This window comes from Bos taurus, chromosome 5, assembly GCF_002263795.3.
Source record: "Bos taurus isolate L1 Dominette 01449 registration number 42190680 breed Hereford chromosome 5, ARS-UCD2.0, whole genome shotgun sequence".
Lineage (NCBI taxonomy): Eukaryota > Metazoa > Chordata > Mammalia > Artiodactyla > Bovidae > Bos > Bos taurus.
The window spans coordinates 62,656,603-62,678,787 of NC_037332.1; the positions used below are offsets into that span (position 1 = coordinate 62,656,603).

The window sequence follows — 22,185 nt, forward strand, 5'->3', positions numbered from 1 at the left end:
TGGACACTTTGGGAGGTGATTAGATGATGAGGGTAGTGCTTTTATAAAAGAAACCCCAGGGTTTTCCCTGGTGGTCCAGTGGTTATGACTCTGTGCTTCCACTGCAGGGGGGATGGGTTCAACCCCCAGTTGGAGAATTAAGATGTCTTAACCCTAACCAAGACCCTGCATGTCTTATGATGCGGCAAAAAAAAAAAAAAAAAGATAAGACCACAGAGAGCTCCCTTGCCCCTTCCACCATGTAAAGACACAGGGAGACCACAGCCATCTATGCACCAGGAAGAGAGTTCTCACCATACACCGGATCTGCCACAATCTTGATCTTGGACTTCCCAGCCTCCAGAACTCTGAGACTTAAATCTATATTGTTTATAAGCCACCCAGTCTATGATACTGTTATAGCAGCCCAAACTGACTAAGACATAGGGAAAACCTAATGTTACCAGCCTAAAATTAATTAACAAAACAAATTCTTTATAAACAGCTAAAGCAGAACAGTGAAAGCCAAGTCTCAATTTAATGTTTTAAATTTCTCCTACCTTTCCCTTTTGTCAGTGTATAGCTTCATCATGTGTGGCTAATGCACATTACATGTCAGACACTTTACTAAAGCACCAAACACACTTAAACCTTTCATTTAATTCACAAGAACCCTACTTCATTTCCATGTACAGATGACAAATCTGAGGCTCAAAACAGTTACTCAGTTACTACATGGCAGAAATTTACATGCCAAACTTTGGCCCCAAAACAATGTACTCTGCCCACTATCCTCTAAGAGAGTTAGTGAAAGTGAAGTCGCTCAGTTGTGTCTGACTCTTTGCAACCCCATGGGCTGTAGCCTGCCAGGCTCCTCCATCCATGGGATCTGGAGTGGGTTGCCATTTCCTTCTCTAAGTGATCTTCCCAACCCAGGGATCGAACCCAGGTCTCCCAAACTGTAGGCAGATGCTTTTACTATCTGAGCCACCAGGGAAGTCCCCTGAGAGTTGGCTGCCCATAGATGGCAGCCCACCAGGCTCCCCCATCCCTGGGATTCTAAAGGCAAGAACACTGGACTGGGTTGCCATTTCCTTCTCCAATGCATGAAAGTGAAAAGTGAAAATGAAGTCGCTCATTCGTGTCTGACTTTTAGCAACCCCATGGACTGCAGCCCACCAAGCTCCTCCATCCATGGAATTTTCCAGACAAGAGTACTGAAGTGGGGTGCCATTGCCTTCTCTGAGCTATTCTTCTACTTTGATTTTTAAGAGGGCATATGCTAATTTATGGGGCCTCCCTGGTGGCTCAGAGCATAAAGAATTTGCCTGCAGTGCAGGAGACGGGGGTTTGATCCCTGGGTTGGGAAGATCCCCTGGAGAAGGGAATGGCTACCCACTCCAGTATTCTTGCCTGGAGAATTCCACATACAGAGGAGCCTGGCAGGCTACAAGTCCATGGGGTCCCAAACAGTTGGTATGGCTGAGTGACTAACACTTTGACTTTCACATGCTGACTTATAACTGACATTTTGTGAGCAGTATAGTGGTGGAGGAGATATAAGAAAATAGAATAATAAGCATTTCTACTTTAGCGGGACATTGGTTGTTTTTTTATAAACTGGGAAAGGGGGATCTGAATCAAACACTGAAACCAATGCCTGGGACAGAAACTATCAAAAGGTTTCTCTAAAGATTCACTCTTATATTCTCAGCTTTGATTTCTTTATATCAACAATTATATGAACCTGCAATTAGCAAGTGTTCACTCTGCACCAGCATTAGGTTAAATGCTTTAAGTTTCTCTTCATTTAACCTTAATAGCACCATTATGATGTCATCATTATTATTATCTGTATTTTATACATGAGGGAACATCCGTGAGTAGCTGACCCAGAGTGAACTTAGGGGAAGCTGTGCAACTCCACTTGGACTAAGGTCCATCTGATTCCAAAGTCCACGGCTCTTAGCCCTGTCTGTCCTCTTTCCACTTGGCATATGCCCTCTTCAGGGCAGCCCAGCATCTATTTTACATTTTTCGCAGGTTTGGCTTTTTATCCACATTATGAGCACCACTCTCAAAGGCAGAAATCAGAAACTCACTTTCTTGGCCCTCTCTTGCAGCTAGGCTTGCCGACGTGTGACATAGGCTTTGCTGATCAGATACACCCATATGTAAATTCAACTTGCAGAACAATAGGAGGCAACAGGTAGTGTACAGGATTATTCTGGGAGAGGGGGAGGTGGCCAGCGTGAAGGCTGCAGATGTCCCAGTGTGGCTGCTCCAGCAGGGTCTTCAGTGGCTGATGCTGTGAAGCAGTCTTCCGTGTAGTCTTTTGTTTCTGGCTGTGAGGCTACCACTGGTGGCTTAGAGGGTAAAGCGTCCACCTGCAATTTGGGAGACCTGGGTTCAATCCCTGAGTCAGGAAGATCCCCTGGAAAAGAAAATGGCAACCCACTCCAGTACTCTTGCCTGGAAAATCCCATGGATGGAGAAGCCTGGGAGGCTGCAGTCCATGGGGCCGCAAAGAGTCGGACACGACTGAGCGACTTCACTTTGACTTTGACCTTTGTGAGGCTACCAAGTCTAACTCTGACCCCCTCAGAGTTTCTCTGAGCTATCAATCAGACTTTAATAAGTTATGTTCCTATTGAAACTGGCTAGAGTAAGTTCAGTTACACGGGACTAAAAACCCAACTTGGCACAATTCCTTAAGAACTTCAGAACAAATATTTCAAAAGGAACTGCCATACCTGTTTGTTTGGTTTTTCACAAGCTCCAATCAATTTTATCATTAATGATTTATTTTAAATGCACACAGATTTTTTTCTAAGTGGATGAGTCTTCAAATAATTCATCAAAAGCAGCAGGACTGGCTACCCTCCTCAGCTATGTAGAGAGGTCTACTGACTTTTTCACCAACTGAGAACCATTTCTTTCAAAAGTAGAAATTCCCCCCAAAACTTCAAATGTCCTACTTTCCCCTTTGGAAGTATTTTCTTTCCTGACTTTTTTGCTATTAATATTAATGTGATATACCTGATTCCAGCTGTGAATTTAATCAAACTCTTACTCCATTGTCTTAACTTTATTTCTAAAGCCAAACTCTGAAACTTTTGCTGATTCTGGTCAGATATTTCATTCTTATAAAATATAATCCTTATCTTCTACCCCTGTTTTACTGATGGATTGATCACTGCACCTTAAATGATGTTACATAATTTTGAGACATTCAAAACACTTTTAATCTGATTTGCCTACTCACTGTCAACTAATCAAGTCTTCAATGGTGTATGTGGTGTGCTTATATCAGAAACATGGCCAACAATGTTGATTGTCTACTTGACAGCCCTCTTTCCTTATTACTTGCAAAACAACTGTATCAGAGTTTGGGCAAGAAAACAGAAGCAACTCTAAGGTACACAAATAGAAACATTTTAATAGAGAGAATCAGAGGTTTATACAACCAGAGTTTTGGGTGTGAAGATCAGGGGAGAAGCCCCTGGAAGCAGTGCTTCACAGGACTCCATCTGCAAGCCATGGCTTTAATCCCAACTGGTGAAGGACCTGAGGGCCACCTCTAAGAGCTGAGAGCAGTCCCCAGTGACAGCCAGCAAGCCAATGGGGATTTTAGTTCTACAGCTGCAAGGAAATGAATTCTGCTAACAATCTGATGCTGGGAGGGATTGGGGGCAGGAGGAAAAGGGGATGACGGAGGATGAGATGGATGGATGGCATCACCGACTCGATGGACATGAGTTTGAATGAACTCTGAGAGTTGGTGATGGACAGGGAGGCCTGGCGTGCTGCGATTCACGGGGTCACAAAGAGTCGGACACAACTGAGCGACTAAACTGAACTGAACTGAACAATCTGAGGGTGTGTGGAAACAGAGCTTTCCCCAACCAAGCCTCCAGATAAGGATATAATCAATCCACACCTCGATTTCAGCCTTACCATATCCGAGCAGAGGAGCCAGCTAAAACATGTTAAATTCCTTGCCTGTGGAAACCACGAGATGATAAATGTGTGCTGTTTCAGGCTGTTACATTTATGGGAATTTGTTACATGGCAGTAGAAGATGAACACACCAACCATGGCCTGATGTTTGGATGAGCTGAGGAGATTCCCTTCACCTTACAGAAGGGGTCAGTTTTGATATCCTCCAGAGCAGGGGTCCCCAACCCCCCAGCCATGGACTGCTACCAGCCGGTGGCCTGTTAGGAACCAGGCTGCAGGGTGGGCTAAGCATCATCTGTATTTACAGCCGCTCCCCATCACTAGCATTACCACCTGAGCTCCACCTCCTGTCAGATCAATGGCTCCCACTGATCCTTTATTATGATGAGTTGTATAATTATTTCATTACATATCACACTGTATTAACAACAGAAATAAAGTGCACAATAAATGTAATGTGTTTAAATCATCATGAAACCATACCCACCCCTCCTACAAAACTGGTCATGAGACCCAAAAAAGGTTGGGGACCATTGCTCTAGAGAGCAGGAGAGGGGCCATACAGGTAGGAAAGTATGAGAAGATGCCCACCACCTGACTATGTTCCTGCAGACGTCTGTTACCTAAACTACTTACAACTCCACCAGATGGTCCAACTGTGGCATATCCTGTGGTTCCCAGAACTCACTCTTGACCTGACCCCTCACTTTCCAGGAGCACTTGGGTTCTCTCAGTTGCTGAAACCAAACTTGACCTGGGGATCTGTTCAGTTTATCTTCTGAGACCCTGCCACAATGACTGCACTTGCCACTCAGCTGTCAAAAATCTAAACAATATATTACCTAACGATACATACAGGTGGTAAACATATAAAGCAAATCAAGGGGAAATTACCCCCAAAAAATCAGACTAATGGTTATCTGCTGAGGAGGAGGATGGACAATATGATTAAAGAAGAACACACACAGGGAATTTCAAGTCACTGCAATGTTTCATTTCTTAACTCAGGTAATGCAAGTATCATTTTGTCATTATTCTTTAAACTCTGCATATATGTTTTATATAACCTTCTGTGTATATTATACTTGCTACATAAGTGCTTAACAAAAGTAGCATTATTATAAAATGAACAGGTGTAAAGACATGAAGTTAAAGATTAAATTTTCATCCTGACTGCTTTAAGTGCCTTTTCCTAAAATTTACTAAAATGTTAGAAGTATTGGTTGTGGGAAATTGTTGTGGTTGTTCAGTCACTCACCCGTGTCTGACTCATTGCAACCCCATGGACTGCAGCACACCAGGCTTCCCTGTCCTCCGCTATCTCCCGGAGTTTACTCAAACTCATGTCCATTGAATCAGTGATGCCATCCAATCATCTCATCCTCTATCATCCCCTTCCGCTCCCGCCCTCAATCTTTCCCAGCATCAGGGTCTTTTCCAACGAGTCGGCTCTTTGCATCAGGTGGCCAAAGTACTGGCAGGTTCAGCATGAGTCTTTCCAGTGAAGATTCAGGGTTGATTTCCTTTAGGATTGAATGGTTTGATCTCTTTCTGTTGAAGGGACTTTCAAGGGTCTTCTCCAGCACCACAGCTCAAAAGCATCAATTCCTTTAGGAAATGGAAACCCTAAAATCCAGGAACACTTCAGAGTTTCCATTTTGAGAAAAAGGTAGAATATTCAATAAACAGGATTAGATTGGATTCATACCTGTGATGTTATGATTTGTACATTTCTCATATTTATATATATACTCATATATTTATATATATAAATATATATATACTCATATATATTTATACATTTCTCATACATGATTTATACTTTTCTCAAGTATACTTCCCAAATACATTTGGTCTTCATCCACAATTCCTGGCTCACAGCTTCCCAAACCCTTGGAATTTTCTGAGCAGTAAGAGCACTGGGATATTTGATCTCTTGTCCTCAGTTCTCGAAAAGGGGTCAGGGAAGGTGGTTTCTGGATTCCATCCAAGAATGGGGGCCGGTTGTCAGGAGATCCAACCATGTGATTAAAGGGTTGGAGCTTTCAGTCCCACCCCTCAACCTCCAGGGAAGAGCTACTGGCTGGAGACTGAATCAATCAACAATGGTCAATGATCTAATCAGTAGTGTCTATGTAATGAAGCCTCCATAAAAACACAGAAAGCCAGGGTTCAAAGAACTTCAGGGTTGATGAACAGGTGGAGATTATGGAGAAAGGCACCCCTGGAGAGGGCATAGAAGCTACAGGCCCTTTCCCCATACCTAGCTCTACGGATCTCTTCATCTGGCTGTTGATTTGTATCATTTAATATTCCTTATGCTGCTGCTGCTGCTAAGTCACTCAGTCGTGTCCGACTCTGTGTGACCCCATGGACTGCAGCCTACCAGGCTCCTCCATCCATGGGATTTTCCAGGCAAGAGTACTGGAGTGGGGTGCCATTGCCTTCTCCAATATTCCTCATACTAAACTGGTAATCTAGTAAGTAAATGGATTTTCCTGAGTTCTGTGAGCCACTCTAGCAAATTAATTAAAACTGAGGAGGGAGTCACAGGAACGTCCAATTTATATAGGTTGGTCAGAAGCACAGGTAACAACTTGGGCTTGCACCTTATGGGCCTGAGCCCTTTACCCGTGGAATCTGGTTCCATCTGCAGGTAGATAGTGTCAGAATCGAGTTGAATTCTCAGACACCCAGCTGGCATCCAAGTATTGCTTGTTGATGTGGGGAAGTCTCTACACACACACATACACACACACACATGCACACGCACACTGAAATTGGATCTGGGAACTCTTTTGGAATACCTCAAATCTCACATCAAAATAAACTCCAGGTGGATCAAGATTTACATATTAAAAAAAATGAAAACCTTAAAGTACAAGATGAAAATACAGGAGCATTATTTTCCAATCTGGAAGTAGGGAAAGCCTTGATGAACATGATGTAAAACACAGAAGCTATAAAAGACAAGCTAAGTCTAAAATACATTTTTTCAATTCTGCCCAAGAAAACAAAAAGCACCAAAAACAAACTCAAAAGACATGAAAAACTGGGGACAACTATTTGCCTTCCTACAAATCGATAAGAAAAAAGACCACTGACGCAATTGAAAATGGGCAAAGGATACGAACAGACACTTCCCAGGAAAGAAATTCCAAGTGGCTTTTAAATATATGAAAATAAACTCAACCTTCTCTATAATAAGGGAAATACAAATTAAAACTACCAGATTGGCAGATACAGATTTTGATACCACCATGAGGATGGAGGTTAGAGAAACAGATGCTCTCACATATTGCTGGTGGGAGTGTAAACTGGCTCAGTCCCTGTAGAGAACAATTTAACAATATCTATCAAAATCTAAAATGCATGTTTTGGCAGGCACCATGAGTTTACACCCCAAAATCATTCCTCCATGTTCCCTGCTAACAGAGCCCAGGTGCTCAGGTGGCAATGGGCCAAGCTCCAAGCACTAAGTTTATTTGTTGATTCATTCATAATTATTAAGCACTTACTCTGTGTTAGGCACTGTTCTGGGAATACAATATTGAATGAAGTCGACCAAACTTCAGCCTTCATGATAACCCTGCACCTACTGACTGAAATTCTGGAGAAGAATGGCAGCGGTGGCATTTTGATGTATATTTCAAGTAATAGACAACCATATAATTTTTCACCCAAATCAAGACATTTTTGAAAGCAAATGACACACTATTAATAAAATGCACTGGGACAAATGGGAACAAACAAGGAAAGTTCCAAGCAAACTGGGAAATATGGTCACTATTAGTAATCGTGAGATAATGAGGGTTCACCATCATCTCAGCCGCTGTTCTAAACTGACTCCACCAGGAAACTCTGTAAGAAAAGTAGGATCCAAACTAGTTCTGGAGAAAGTATTAATGAAAAGACACTCAACCTCTTTAATTATGAGGAAAACTGGAATTAAGTCAGTAAAGAGATGCCTTGAAAGAACTTGAAATAAAGGATGTAGTCACAAGGCTTCCAAAACATATGTACCTTTGTGTGATTTGAAGTTTCAATGCAGTATGTAATTTTCCAAGCATAAATCTCCAGACATAAAACAGATTAAATAAAACATACTGCTAAATTAAGGAAAAGCAGTAATAAACTAACAGATTTCAGTTAGTAAAAACAGCTCAGAACACTAGAATACTAAAAACCAATATCGTATATGTATGGCTGAGTCCCTTTGTGGTCCACCTTTTCTTATATCACATTTTTAATCAGCTACACTCAAATACAAAATTTAAAGTTTAAAAAAAAAATCAATACTGTAATCACTAACCATTTTTCCCAGATAGTTTTCCAGAATGTAACCCAACAGGGATGAGAAACACTGGGAAACAATGGCGAGTGCTTCTGGAGAGGCTTTCTCAAGGGAAAACTTCAAAGGGGGAGTTTGCTGGAGTTGCCTCTCCTCAGGCTCCAACCCTGAAAGTGGCCATAATGCCCAGAGCTGCAACCATGAGGTGACGATCATGAAAATGTTACATTAAAAGTTGACCAAGGCCACCTGCCTTGGCCAGGCTCGGTAATAACCTCTTGCTTGAGTTGTCTCACAATGGTAGGTCCCAATAAGAAATAGGGTGCTGCTGCTGAAAACTAATGGGGAGAATTCAGGAGGACCAAAAGCAGGGAGGAGACGCCAGCCCATAATATGTCTTGAAGCAAAACTAACCTGGAAGAATTCAGGAAGGACCAAAACGAGGGAGGACTCAGGTTCAACCTCTGAGTCAGGAAGATCCTCTGGACTAGGAAGTGGCAACCTGCTCTCCATATTCTCGCCTGGAAAATTCCCATGGACAGAGGAGCCTGGTGGGCTACAGTACATGGTGTCACAGAGAGTCAGAAATGACTGAGCGACTAAGCACACACATAGAAACTTATTGATCCTTACACACTTAAAAATATTGTCTATATTGGTTGGTTGGTTGATTTTTGGTGGCTTTTTTATGGTTGGTCGCTTTTTAGTGGAAATATACTTTGAAAAAAACATGTAATTTGAAGAAAATGCCATACAAAGAACTAAATTATAGACAAAAGGACCTTCAATATCAACTTTCACATTACACTGACAAAGCTTAAAGTGGCAGAAATCATTATCAGCAGTCAAGCCCAGGTATTCAGACCCCTTTCATTGAATTTATTTGCACTCAATTCAAAGTACTGATTTATGTTTTAATTGTAGACAAAATGTGACTTTCTTAATGTGGGAGACCAGTATTCGATCCCTGGGTTGGGAAGATCCCCTGGAGAAGGGAATGGCTACCCACTCCAGCATTCTTGCCTGGAGAATCCCGTGGACAGAGAAGCCTGGTGGGCTACAGTCCATGGGGTCGCAAAAAGTCGGACACGACTGAGCATCTAACACAACAAAATGGGACTTTCTTCGTTTTAGACCCCAAACACCTGTGCGGAATGCTTTGAGAATGTACGTTATCGGTTTTTTTTAAATACCAGATGCCGACTTTGTTTTTCAAAAATCACTTTCCACACCTATGGTTTCAAAGAGTAAGCCTGCCAAGCTTGTTGGCCTGCGAGTCCTTCCTCTAAGATCCCACACATCTCGTCTGCCGCACCGTCTCTGGGGAGAGCGCCGCGTGAAATGGCCGTGATCTTCCCAGGTTACTGTCTGGCTATACCTCACTGGGACACCAGAGGGCGCGCGGAGGGCTGGCACTTGTTTTTCTTTAAATTCTGAATCAAAGACCGTGCAGAAAACAACAAAAGGCTAGGAACGCAGCGGCCAGGAGACAAAGGGACGAAGAAAAAAAGCCTCATGCCCTGTTTTACTGGCGTGGAAATCTGCTTCCTCATCCACCCACCTCCCTCAAGGAACTACATATAAACAACTAACGCTGCAAAATAATGAAATCTTGGACTGACGAGGACAATCAGAGAAGGGATTACTCACCCTAGTTCTAAGAAAGACTATCACCAGGTGTGTGTTTGAGCCTTCTCCTTTGCCTCATCTTAGTGACTACCGGCCCACTCCCCGCCCAAAATATTTCTTGTTTTTCTGCGTTCATGAATAATACACGCACATAGTAGAAAATTCAGGAAATACAGAAAAGAGAAAAAGAGATCAACAACATACTCTAACTTGGATACAATTACTTTGAACATTTTCACATATTCTTTTCCAAACTTTTTTCAATATTTGAAATGCATAGAAAAATAGTGCTCCATGTAATTTTGTGCTGGCTTTCTTCTCTTTTATTATATCATCAACTTCATTTCTATCAATAAATTCTGATAACATAACCTTACTAATCTCATGAGTGAATCACAGAAGAATAAGGAATGTAAGAAGGGCTACAGCTTTTTCTCCAAGATAGCACCTTGAATGTCAAACCCAAGTCGTGCATATGAGGCAAGAATTTTTCTGTTGCTTTGCATTTAGAAGAGGAAACAGGTAAAGACTAAAGCAAAGAAACAGAAACTATTTCATTCCACCCCAAATAATGAACTTGTCCTTACCAGTTGTCTGAGGATGAGTCCAAAGGGCCAGGGGAGAAAGTGGGTCACCAAGACCCATGGTCCTGCCGGTGGAGCCATTACATGCCTTAAGATCAGACAGATCAATCTGCACACCTACTAACCAGCAGGTCAGCAGGTGCCCAGTCGACCCGGGGAAAAGTCGGAAACAGCAAGCTCAGTGACCTTGAGTCTTGGGGCCAGGGCTAGCAGGTGTCTTCCTCAGAGATGGGAAAGGAAGCAGAGACCCGTCTGGGCAGATAACCACCAGGGAGGTGATGAAGATCCAATGCCCTGGAACAACCACCCCCCGCTCCTTTTTACACCTAATCACTCAGTCCTCAGATTCCCTAGCAGTAGTACAGCAAGGGGAAAAAAGGGGGGTGGGAGCAGGGGGCAAGAGTGGTATTCTCAGTCCTGGAGCTCTCTGGACCTCTGTCTCCACGTCTGTAGAAGTGAAAGGGAAGAAAAGATCTAAGGTTCCTGCCAGTCCCTCAGAGTCTGTGACTTCTTACCATCCCCAACTGTGCACAAAAATGACAGATGAAGATGGTCCCTGCCTCCTGCAACCCAAAAGCAGCAGCCCTTCTCAGGTGCCACAAGTGGTAAAGAATCTGCCTGCGAATGCAGGAGATACAAGACACACAGGTTCAATCCCTTGTTTAAGAAGATCCCCTGGAGTAGGAAATGGCAACCCACTCCAGTGTTCTTGCCTGAAAAATTCCAAGGACAGTGGAGCCTGGAGGGCTACAGTCCATGAGGTTGCAAAAGAGTCGGACACGACTGAGCATGCATGTATATGTATATACGTATAAATCCCCAAACTCCTTCACAAGTTCTGTGCTTTAGCACTTAGTGTTTCTGCCTTGAAGAAGTGCTGGAAAATATTTCTCCTTTTCTTTCAAAGTTCACCATCCTTTGCACACCCAGCTAGGTTTTTTCCAGGTACCTGAGGCAGAGGTACTCCTTCCTCTGCTGTGATTCCGTACTATTTTGCACATACTTCCATCACTTTCTACCTGTGTAACCATAGCCTTCCTATATCTGTTTCCTTATCTGTAAAAGGGAAGAGTTATTGTACCAAACTCAAAGAATTATAATAGGATTAAATGGTTAACAGATGTAAAGCACTTAAAGCAGAGCCTACACTTATCAAGCCTTAAGAAGCATCGTTACAAACAAAGCTAGTGGAGGTGATGGAATTCCAATTGAGCTATTTCAAATCCTAAAAGATGATGCTGTGAAAGTGCTGCACTGATTATGCCAGCAAATTTAGAAAACTCAGCAGTGGCCACAGGACTGGAAAAGGTCAGTTTTCATTCCAATCCCAAAGAAAGGCAATGCCAAAGAATGCTCAAACTACTGCACAATTGCATTCATCTCACACGCTAGCAAAGTAATGCTCAAAATCCTCCAAGCCAGGCTTCAATAGTACGTGAACCGAGAACTTCCAGATGTTCAAGCTGGTTTTAGAAAAGGCAAAGGAACCAGAGATCAAATTGCCAACATCCGCTGGATCATCGAAAAAAGCAAGAGAGTTCCAGAAAAACATCTATTTCTGCTTTTTTGACTATGCCAAAGCCTTTGACTGTGTGTATCACAATAAACTGTGGAAAATTCTCAAAGAGATGGGAATACCAGACCACCTGACCTGCCTCTTGAGAAATCTGTATGCAGGTTAGGAAGCAACAGTTAGAACTAGACATGGAACAACAGACTGGTTCCAAATAGGAAAAGGAGTACATCAAGGCTGTATATTGTCACCCTGCTTATTTAACTTATATGCAAAGTACATCATGAGAAATGCTGGGCTGGCTGAAGCACAAGCTGGAATCAAGATTGCTGGGAGAAATATCAATAACCTCAGATATGCAGATGACACCACCCTTATGGCAGAAAGTGAAGAAGAAGTAAAGAGCCTCTTGATGAAAGTGAAAGAGGAGAATGAAAAAGTTGGCTTAAAACTCAGTATTCAGAAAACTAAGATCATGGCATCCGGTCCCATCACTTCATGGCAAATAGATGGAGAAACAGTGGCAAACTTTATTTTTGGGGGCTCCTAAATCACTGCAGATGGTGACTGCAGCCATGAAATAAAAAGATGCTTACTCCTTGGAAGGAAAGTTATGACCAACCTAGACAGCATATTAAAAGCAGAGACATTACTTTGCCAACAAAGGTCGTCTAGTCAAGGCTATCATTTTTCCAGTGGTCATGTATGAATGTGACCGTTGGACTATAAAGAAAGCTGAGTGCCGAAGAATTGATGCTTTTGAACTGTGGTGTTGGAGAAACTCTTGAGAGTCCCTTGGACTGCAAGGAGACCCAACCAGTCCATCCTAAAGGAAATCAGTCCTGAATGTTCATTGGAAGGACTGATGCTGAAGCTGAAACTCCAGTACTCTGCCCACCTGATGCAAAGAGCTCACTCATTTGAAAAGACCCTGATGCTGGGAAAGATTGAAGGTGAAGAGAAGAAGGGGAGGACAGAGGATGAGATGGTTGGATGGCATCACCGACTCAATGGACATGAGTTTGAGTAAACTCCGAGAGTTGGTGATGGACAGGGAGGCTTGGCGTGCTGCAGTCCATGGGGTCGCAGAGTTGGACACGACTGAGTGACTGAGTGACTGAACTGAACACTTACCAGGTTCTCAATGAGCCTTGCCTATGCCTCCACCAGAGCACTTAACAAACTGTATTATAACTGTATCAGTCAAAGGGTCTACCTCCCACATGATCTTAGTTCCTCAAGGTAGGATATGAGTCTTATCCATATGGTTGTCCCCAATGCCTAGCTCCATGCCTGGCACAAAGAATAAAGCAATAAGGGTTGGTTGTGCCTTTTAATATATATTTTTACTTATTTCCCTGCATCTTAGTTGCAGCATGCAAACTCATGTTGAGACCTATGGGATCTTAGTTCCCCAACCAGGGATCTAAGGGTCACCATCCCCATGGGTGTGTTTTTAATGAGAAGGAAAAGGCTGATTGAACTACAGGGGCCACACTTTTGTCTCTCAGTTTTAACTTTGGATTATTGGTTAAATAAATCAGGCCAGGAAAAAGTGAAGTATGCTTTTTTTTCCCCTTAATAATCTAAACATGTACCCATCTAGGTCTGTCTTCCAGACCCAAACCATAAACATTTAACTTTGAATTTTAATGTTTAGGGAGGGTTAATTCTCATATTTGCATGGGAATCTCGGTGATTTAATGTATAAAAATAATGTTTCTGTGAATGAACGATTATAGAATCCAGAAGCTACTCAGAAGCAATTTAGACTCTTCTTTAATTGTGGGAAGGAGGGTAGGGAAGAAGGAAGGTTGAGCAGTGAGTTAGCCCAAGTTCTTATTTACATTACGCCCAAAAGTTGGGTTGAGAAAGTGAGCATAATAGAGAAAAAAGGGAAGAGACATGAGAAACCAGGTCATGCATGCTATGAAACAAAAAAGTTATTAAAGAGAATAAAAATACAAGACACTGACACCCATATATATCACACATATATGTTGCTATTTCCCAAGACATATTTCAGATATGATATATCTGATAAAAAGACTAGTAGTCAAAATGTACAAAAAACTTTCAACAATTCTATAATAAAACAACCCAATTCTCAAATGGCCAAAGACTTGGATACACAAATAAATCCATGAAAATATGCTCAGCACCATTAATTATGAGGGAAAGGCACATTAAAACTATAGTGAACAGAGGGTCAGGGAGGGTTGCATTAGGAACTTGAGTCTAGCAAATGCAAACTATTATATATAGAATGGATAAACAACAAGGTCTTATTGTATAGCACAAAGAACAATATTCAATATCCTGTATTAACATAATGGAAAAGAATGTGAAAAAGAGAATAGATATATGTGTATATAGAACTGAATTCCTTTGCTGGATACCAGAAACTAATACAACATTGCAAATCAACTATACTTCAATTTAAAAAAAAATTAACATCAGCATCACAAAAAAATTAACTACAGTGAGATCCCACTACACATCTATTGTTGTTGGTGTTAGTCACTCAGTTGTGTCCGACTCTTTGTGACCCCCATGGGCTGTAGCCTGGCAGGTTCCTCTGTCCGTGGGATTCTCCAGGCAAGAATACTGGAGTGGGTTGCCATTTCCTTCTCCAGAAACACGTCTATTAGAAAGGCTCAAATAAAAAATATAATAGCAAGTGCTGGCAAAGATATGAGACAATAAGAACTCTCATATATTGTTGATAGAAATGCAAAATGTTACACCCATTTAGGAAAACAGTTTGGTAGTTTCTTGTGAAGGTAAAACCCTAAGACTCAGCAGTCCCATCTAGGTATTGACCCAAGAGAAATGAATATGCATGTCCACACAAAAACCTGTACACTAATGTCTGTAATAGCTATTTTAATACTAGTTAAAAACTAGAAAAAATGCAAACGTCCACTAACTAGTGAGTGTATAAACAAACATCCATACAATAGAACACTAATCATCAATTTTAAAAAAACTACTGATACACACAACATAGATGACTCTCCAAAGCACAATGCTAAGTGAAAGAAGCTATATTCAAAAGGCTACAAACTGCACAGTTCCATTAATATGACATTCTATAGAAATGAAAATCTGATCAGTGGTGCCTGGGACTGGAGGCAGAGGACTGACTGTAAAGGGCCATAAGGTGACTTTCTAATGAAAGTGATGGAAATTGCCCATAACTTGATTGTAGTGAAAATTCATAGAATGGTATGCCTAAAAAATGAATTGTTCTGTTTGTAAATTATACCTCAATAAATTCTAAAATTAATAAATAAATAGTAATGAATCAGAAAAACACCTACATTTGCTTTATTGACTACCCAAGGCCTTTGACTCTGTGGATCACAATAAAATGTGGAAAACTCTTCAAGAGATGGAATACCAGACCACCTGACCTGCCTCCTGAAAAATCTGTATGCAGGTCAAGAAGCAACAGTTAGAACTAGATATGGAACAACAGACTGGTTCCAAATAGGAAAAGGAGTACATCAAGGTTGTATATTGTCATGCTGCTTATTTAACTTATATGCAGAGTACATCATGTGAAATGCTAGGCTGGATGAAGCACAAGCTGGAATCAAGATTGCTGGGAGAAATATCAATAACCTCAGATATGCAGATGACACCACCCTGATGGCAGAAAGTGAAGAAGAACTAAAGAGCCTCTTGATGAAAGTGAAAGAGGAGAGTGAAAAGTTGACTTAAAACTCAACATTCAGAAAACTAAGATCATGGCATCCGGTCCCATCACTTCATGGCAAGTAGACGGGGAAACAGTGGAAACAGTGTCAGACTTTATTTTTTTGGGCTCCAAAATCACTGCAGATGGTGACTGCAGCCATGAAATTAAAAGACGCTTTCTCTTTGGAAGGAAAGTTATGACCAACCTAGACAGCATATTAAAAATCAGAGACATCACTTTGCCAACAAAGGTCCATCTAGTCAAAGCTATGGTTTTTCCAGTAGTCATGTATGGATGTAAGAGTTGGACTATAAAGAAAGCTGAGCACCGAAGGTTTGATGCTTTTGAACTGTGGTGTTTCAGAAGACTCTTGAGAGTTCCTTGGACTGCAAGGAGATCCAACCAGTCCATCCTAAGGGAAATCTTTCCTGAATATTCATTGGAAGGACTGATGCTGAAGCTGAAACTCCAATACTTTGGCCACCTGATGGGAAGAACTGACTCATTTGAAAAGACCCTGATGCTGGGAAAGATTGAAGGCAGGAGGAGAAGGGGAGGACAGAGGGTGAGATGGTTGGATGGCATCACCGACGTAATGGACATGAGTTTGAGTAAACTCCGGCAGTTAGTGATGGACAGGGAGGCCTGGAGTCCATGGGGTTGCAAAGAGTTGGACATGACTGAGCAACCGAACTGAACTGAACTGAATGAATCAGAGGGCAAAGTTCTTATCACAGCCTAAGAGACTTTGTCTCACTCCCACTGGCCTTTCAGCCTTGTCTCTCCTGTGACCTTCCTCATGCTCCCTGGTCACGTCAGCCTTCTTTCAGCCCCTATGCTCACCACATTTCCTCAGTTCCTATAATCTCTGCACATCCAGTTCCACCTACCAAGAAAGCTCTTTCTGCATCTTCTTCTTAAAAACTGTTACATTTGTAATTTTACATTTTTGTTGTTGTTGTCGTTGTAGTTATTCTCTGTCTCAACTATTAAAATGGAAGCTCAGTGAGGTCAGGGTCTGTCTTTGTTCATCACCATATCTCCTGCCCTCCACACTGTGCTGGTACAATGACCGGTACAACGAATATTCAACTATTACATTCAACTGCCTTCTGTATGTCTCAGTCTTAACACATCCCAAACTAAAATGCTTCTTATCCCCCAAAATACTGCTCTACTGGCAGAGTTGCCATGTTGCAGAATTCAAGGAACGATGGCCACAGAGTGTCCAAGGTGGCAAGAATATACAGAAGAACTGTACAGAAAAATCTTCATGACCAAGATAATCACGATGGTGTGATCACTCACCTAGAGCCAGACATCCTGGAATGTGAAGTCAAGTGGGCCTTAGAGAGCATCACTATGAACAAAACTAGTGGAGGTGATGAAATTCCAGTTGAGCTATTTCAATTCCTGAAAGGGGATGATGGCCTGCCTTATTACCAGCTGTGCTCCTGACATTGGACTCTCCATATGGATAGTGTGCTCTGAAGTTGAGTGTTATTCTTCTTGACTTCAGTTGACGGTAACTCTATTCTTTCATCAGGCCAAAAATTTTAGAAGTGTCTTTGATTTCTCTTTCACTCTCACACCTCACAGTAACTTTACCAGAAGATTGTATTGGCTCTACCTTCAGATTATATCAGCTCTTTTCACATTCCCGACCACTCCCACCCCAGCCTGAACCACTATCATTACTGCAATAGACCTCTTTGGGCTCCTTGCTGCTTCTCTTGTCCACGATTGAGCTAAGAACCCTTTAAAACATAAACTAGAAATTTCCCTGGTGGTCCAGTGGCTAAGATTCTGTGCTCCCAGTGCAGGGAGCCAGGTTCAGTCCCTGATCAGGGAACTCGATCCTGCATGCTGCAAGTAAATATCCCATATGCCACAACTAAGACCTGGTGCAACCAAGTAAATATTAATTTTTTTAATTAAATAAGTTAAAAAAAAAAAACATAAACCAGACCATGTCATTTCTCTGTTCAAAGCCCCATAATAGCTCCTTATTTCTCCTCAGAATAAAAGCCAAAGTCTACAATGAACTTTAAGGTCCCAAAGGCTTGCCAGATAGTTATGTAACTACACCTCTTACTTCCCTCAGGTCTGTTCAAATGTTACCTTCTTAAAATGAGGCTTGCTTTGACCATTCTATTTAACTGGCCACTCTCCAAACCCATTTACAGTGCCATTTTTTTATATTTGCACTCTTGTCACCATCTAATGGGGTTGCAAAGAGTCGGACACGACTGAGCGACTGAACTGAACTGAACATTTATTTATGATCATCATCATTTCTGGTCTGTCCTCCTTCTGTTAGAATATAAGCTCTACAAGAACAAACCTGTTTTTATTAATTAAAACCTTGTGCATCTAAAGCAATGTCAGGGATACTGGAGGCTCAATACTGAATGAATAACTGCAGTGTCTGCTAAGGAAGAGAGATTAGTAAATATTAGCATAGGAATAAGTGTGACATACAAAGTGATAGAAGCTTTTCTCTCCATGACTTATATTTCTTTGTTAATATTCATATATGTGGAACTGTGCAGCTGGGTAAAAACTGCACAAGATTTGCAGTCAAGGTTTGAGTGATTCCTGGCCTCTCACCACTTCCTACCTGTATAACTACACAAGATTCTCTTATTGGAATAAAACACTCGCCGTGTGACCTCATGGGGCTTGTTGGGAAGATAAAATAAATGTGAATAGTTTTGCAAGCTATCCAAACAGTTTAGGAAAGCAATATTCAAAACTTTCAGTAACATCAATTGCCATCACACTGTTAACCTCCAGAGAGTTCTGTGCCGTCTGTACTGCCGGTCCAATTTTGACCTTTACTTTCTTCCAGTGCTGACACTGAGAAACTTCTGAGCTCCCTTACCCTGTTCAGGTTAGTTACCCTCGCTCTTCCTTTCCATTTTAGGAAGATGGACAGCAGGTGTTGAGTTCCCTGCTCCAGGACCTCTGCTGACTCAGGCTGCTTCTTCCTGTCCCTAGGGAGGACAAGAGAGGCGCAGTACAACACATGGGTGGCTCCTGGCATAACGTTAGCTGAGATGGAAAGGATGGTGTCTTTTCTGAAGGTACAAAGATTAAGGCTCTTCTTCCACAGGGTGGAACCCCACGCAAACAGTTCTGGAGACCTGGTTTCCCATTGCCCTGCAGCCCTCCAAGTGAGAGATCTGAGGCAAGTCCCTTCAATCTTAACCGGAAAAGGACATCATCATAGTTATCCAAGTGCCCTTTGGACTTCGCAAGAGTTATTGGAGGGTCAGAAATAGGAGAAGGCCCGGGGACACTGAGTTTTATTGAAGCTCTGGGTGTATTTAAGAGTGAAAGAAAGAAAAAGGTGCCAAAACAGGTTTCAGAAATTGTCATTTTTTTTTAATGTGTTTAAATCCAAAATCACTTTCATCAGATGGAAAACACCATGCAACTTGTGCTCTGTAAAAATATACTAATTCACAGTACAAGGAATGTGTCTTAAGAGACGTAAATTAAAGTTCTAAAATAAAAACTTTAAATCATGTCAGTTTGTAACTATATATTCGCTTATTTAGAGTTACCATCGGAAGTTTGTAGGTGAAGCCCTCTTGATTCTCCTAAGAACGGGGTTGGTCCTGTTTAAGAAAAGGCTCAGGATAATACAAATTAATGTTAGTGTTCTTTCCCAACCCTATGTTTAATCAATGGCACATCCTTGGTTTTGAATTATTTAAATGTATTATTATTTAACCATGTAAGTATTTGTCATTTCCGATTAAATTGTAGATGCCTCAGGAAAAAGACCTAAATACAAGAAAAATCAGCGAATGCAATTTCCTTTGGCCTACGTGAGTCCTTTTGTGTCTCAAAAGCTTACAAACTGTTTGAAGAGACACTGGACCATAGAACAACTCTGACTGCCCAGGACATCTGGCAACCATATGATATTATTGAACTTCGACTAAAAAAAGAAAATATAAATTTGTGGAAGTAAAGCTCTGCTTCCTAAAACATTATAAATCAACTATACGCCAATAAAGTTAAAATTAAAAAAAAAAAACAAACGCTGCTTCAACTCACGTATTCTTGGTGACTAAAAAACTAAATTATCAAAACAAAAACCTCCCACCAGAAACCTAAATCATCTGGAAAGCATGAAAAATTCCAGCAAACTATGTTCAGCAATTCACCATCATTAAAACTTGAGGCTCATTTTGTTTCATTTATTCTCAATCATTTACTCTTCTGAGAAAAGAGTCCAAGGCGCCTAGAACAGATGTGAGCAGCAATAGAGCGACTGTTGGGGGTTTTCACATTTGCAGGTGGTGGCAGAAGAGAGAGAAATATTACTTTAAAGGAACTCTTGTGAGGCACTTATGAAGCAGCTCCTCGTTAGTATAGTGGTTAGTATCCCCGCCTGTCACGCGGGAGACCGGGGTTCAATTCCCCGACGGGGAGGTTGGTACTTATTTTTTACTAACCATCACAAATATTTCCCATATTTCAACTGGCCGATACAGCTAACAAATACAACATGCTGTTATTTTCTGTAAGTGCGTCTTTTCAAAATGATAACTTTTAAGCTCACCGTGAAGTAAAAGCCAACACTGAAGGTAAACGCTTTATACTGTTTTCAGAAGGATTAAGTAAATGTTCGGAGAACGCCCGCTGCTCGCTTCCAGCAACAAGCTATCGCTGGGTGGCAAACGCCTGCGCAGTAGCGCCCCGCCAAATTCCAAATGGAGGTCACGAACTCGGCCTACGGAAACAGGAGACGGTAGGGAGAGAGGGCCGAGGCTCCGCCCTTAACCAGGCGGGTTGGAACGGAAACCGCTTACAGAAAAAGGGGAAGGACCAGTTTCCTTTGACCCCGGAGACTCGACTAAATGAGAAACTCCATTCTCCCGCGTCTGTTAATCCCATCCTAGCCTAGGTAGAGGGCTAGCTATGAGGAAAATCTTGCAGCTAAAGGAATCAGTCTCCGATGGAGAAGCAAGGAAAGAATGGAAGGAAAGGCGAGGCGCTCCCGGAAGAGACGCCATTTTACCGGAGTCCTAAGAAACTGCGCGAACGGCAGCCCAGCAGGACCTCGTGGCGCAACGGTAGCGCGTCTGACTCCAGATCAGAAGGCTGCGTGTTCGAATCACGTCGGGGTCATGGCCTTTTACTTTTAGGCCTTCTGGTTTCTATGAACTAGATGTATTCAGGCTAGATGTGTTCCCGCCATTTTCTGGAAATACCTTTCATTGCAGGATTACATCTTCCTTGTCCAAATGTTATCCCAGTAATCCTTAGTCTGCAAGAAGACAAAGATTACCTTAGTCTGCCAAAAGACAAGGATCACCTTAAAGGTGGTGGTTTTGGTCTTTTTTTTTTCACTGTTGAGCCTTGTGAATTCTCTGTCATTGAACATTCATAATGCATAGTGATGTGGTTGTTACTGTTGTGCATTAGTGAGCATATTAGCTGATGGTGGTCCGTAACAGGGAACGTACAATAATACATAAACCGTACGAGCTGTTTTTCCAAAAACAATTTTAGACCTGTTTCCCTTTGGAAAGCAAGTCCAACAAGGTACAATTTCTAACTCTGTGTAATAGTTTACATCAACATGTGCACGCTGTACAGTCTTGCAGGTGAAACTGTGGCACACTACATAATGACTAACCCAAGACCCTGAACCTGGTGAATGACTTCAGATCCCAGTCTTCACTATCTTATATTAAAGGTTGAAACAAACTATTGAAAAAACTGCCTAGAAGCCGTTGGCCCTAAGTGATACCAATGCATCTTTTATCTTTTCATCAACTAATGCAAGTAGTAATAAATTAGGTACCACTTTCAACTATTAGTCTCATAGCAGGAAGCAAAGCTTACTCATTCACCTTTGTAAGTTCCAGGACTCTTGGTACTGAATAGTGCCTTAGAGGCATGTGTCAAATATCTGTTGTACAAAAAGTAAATGGCAAGACTATGAGAAATTATTCGTTTGGGGGGTTTTTTATTGGGTATATTCCACGCAAGCCCTTGAGTTTTCTTGCTCAGTATTTTGAATATGGCAAATACGAATTTCTTACATTTCAGCCTATTCTAGCATTGGACATCATGTTTTTGTGTAGTCTTTGCTTTCTTTTTTGGTTGGATTGAGATTAGATCATACATTTCAACAGAAATTTATGGACCACTGATACTGCAATGAACATTGAGGAAAAGATTACACCCAGTAAAAGTGATTTTTTGAGCAGCAGAAAAAAAGATACCTTAAGTAACCAAACACCATAATATATTAGCGTGAGTGGCAAAAACAGAGTGGTGTGAGGGTGCTAAAATATGGACATTAGGTAGTTCAGAAAGTCTTCATAAAGGAAGATCTTGAAAAATAATGAAAGCTTCTATGTGACTTTAAGGCATTCCATCCAGTGGATATATGTGAATGCCTTCTATGAGTCAAGCACTATCACTTAATACCCTGGGATCTGACATCTTCCAACTATAAAAGCTGAGGTTTATATGTATTAGCTTCCCAGGGCTGCCACAG

At 41.6% G+C, this 22,185-nt stretch overlaps 2 non-coding genes across 2 annotated transcripts; both read left to right on the forward strand.

Annotated features, from left to right (window-relative positions):
* Window positions 1–20,033: 20,033 nt before the first annotated feature.
* TRNAD-GUC (transfer RNA aspartic acid (anticodon GUC)) lies at window positions 20,034–20,105 on the forward strand. Its single transcript has one exon. It is a non-coding gene; the product is annotated as a tRNA-Asp (tRNA).
* Window positions 20,106–20,732: 627 nt separating this feature from the next.
* TRNAW-CCA (transfer RNA tryptophan (anticodon CCA)) lies at window positions 20,733–20,804 on the forward strand. Its single transcript has one exon. It is a non-coding gene; the product is annotated as a tRNA-Trp (tRNA).
* Window positions 20,805–22,185: the final 1,381 nt, after the last annotated feature.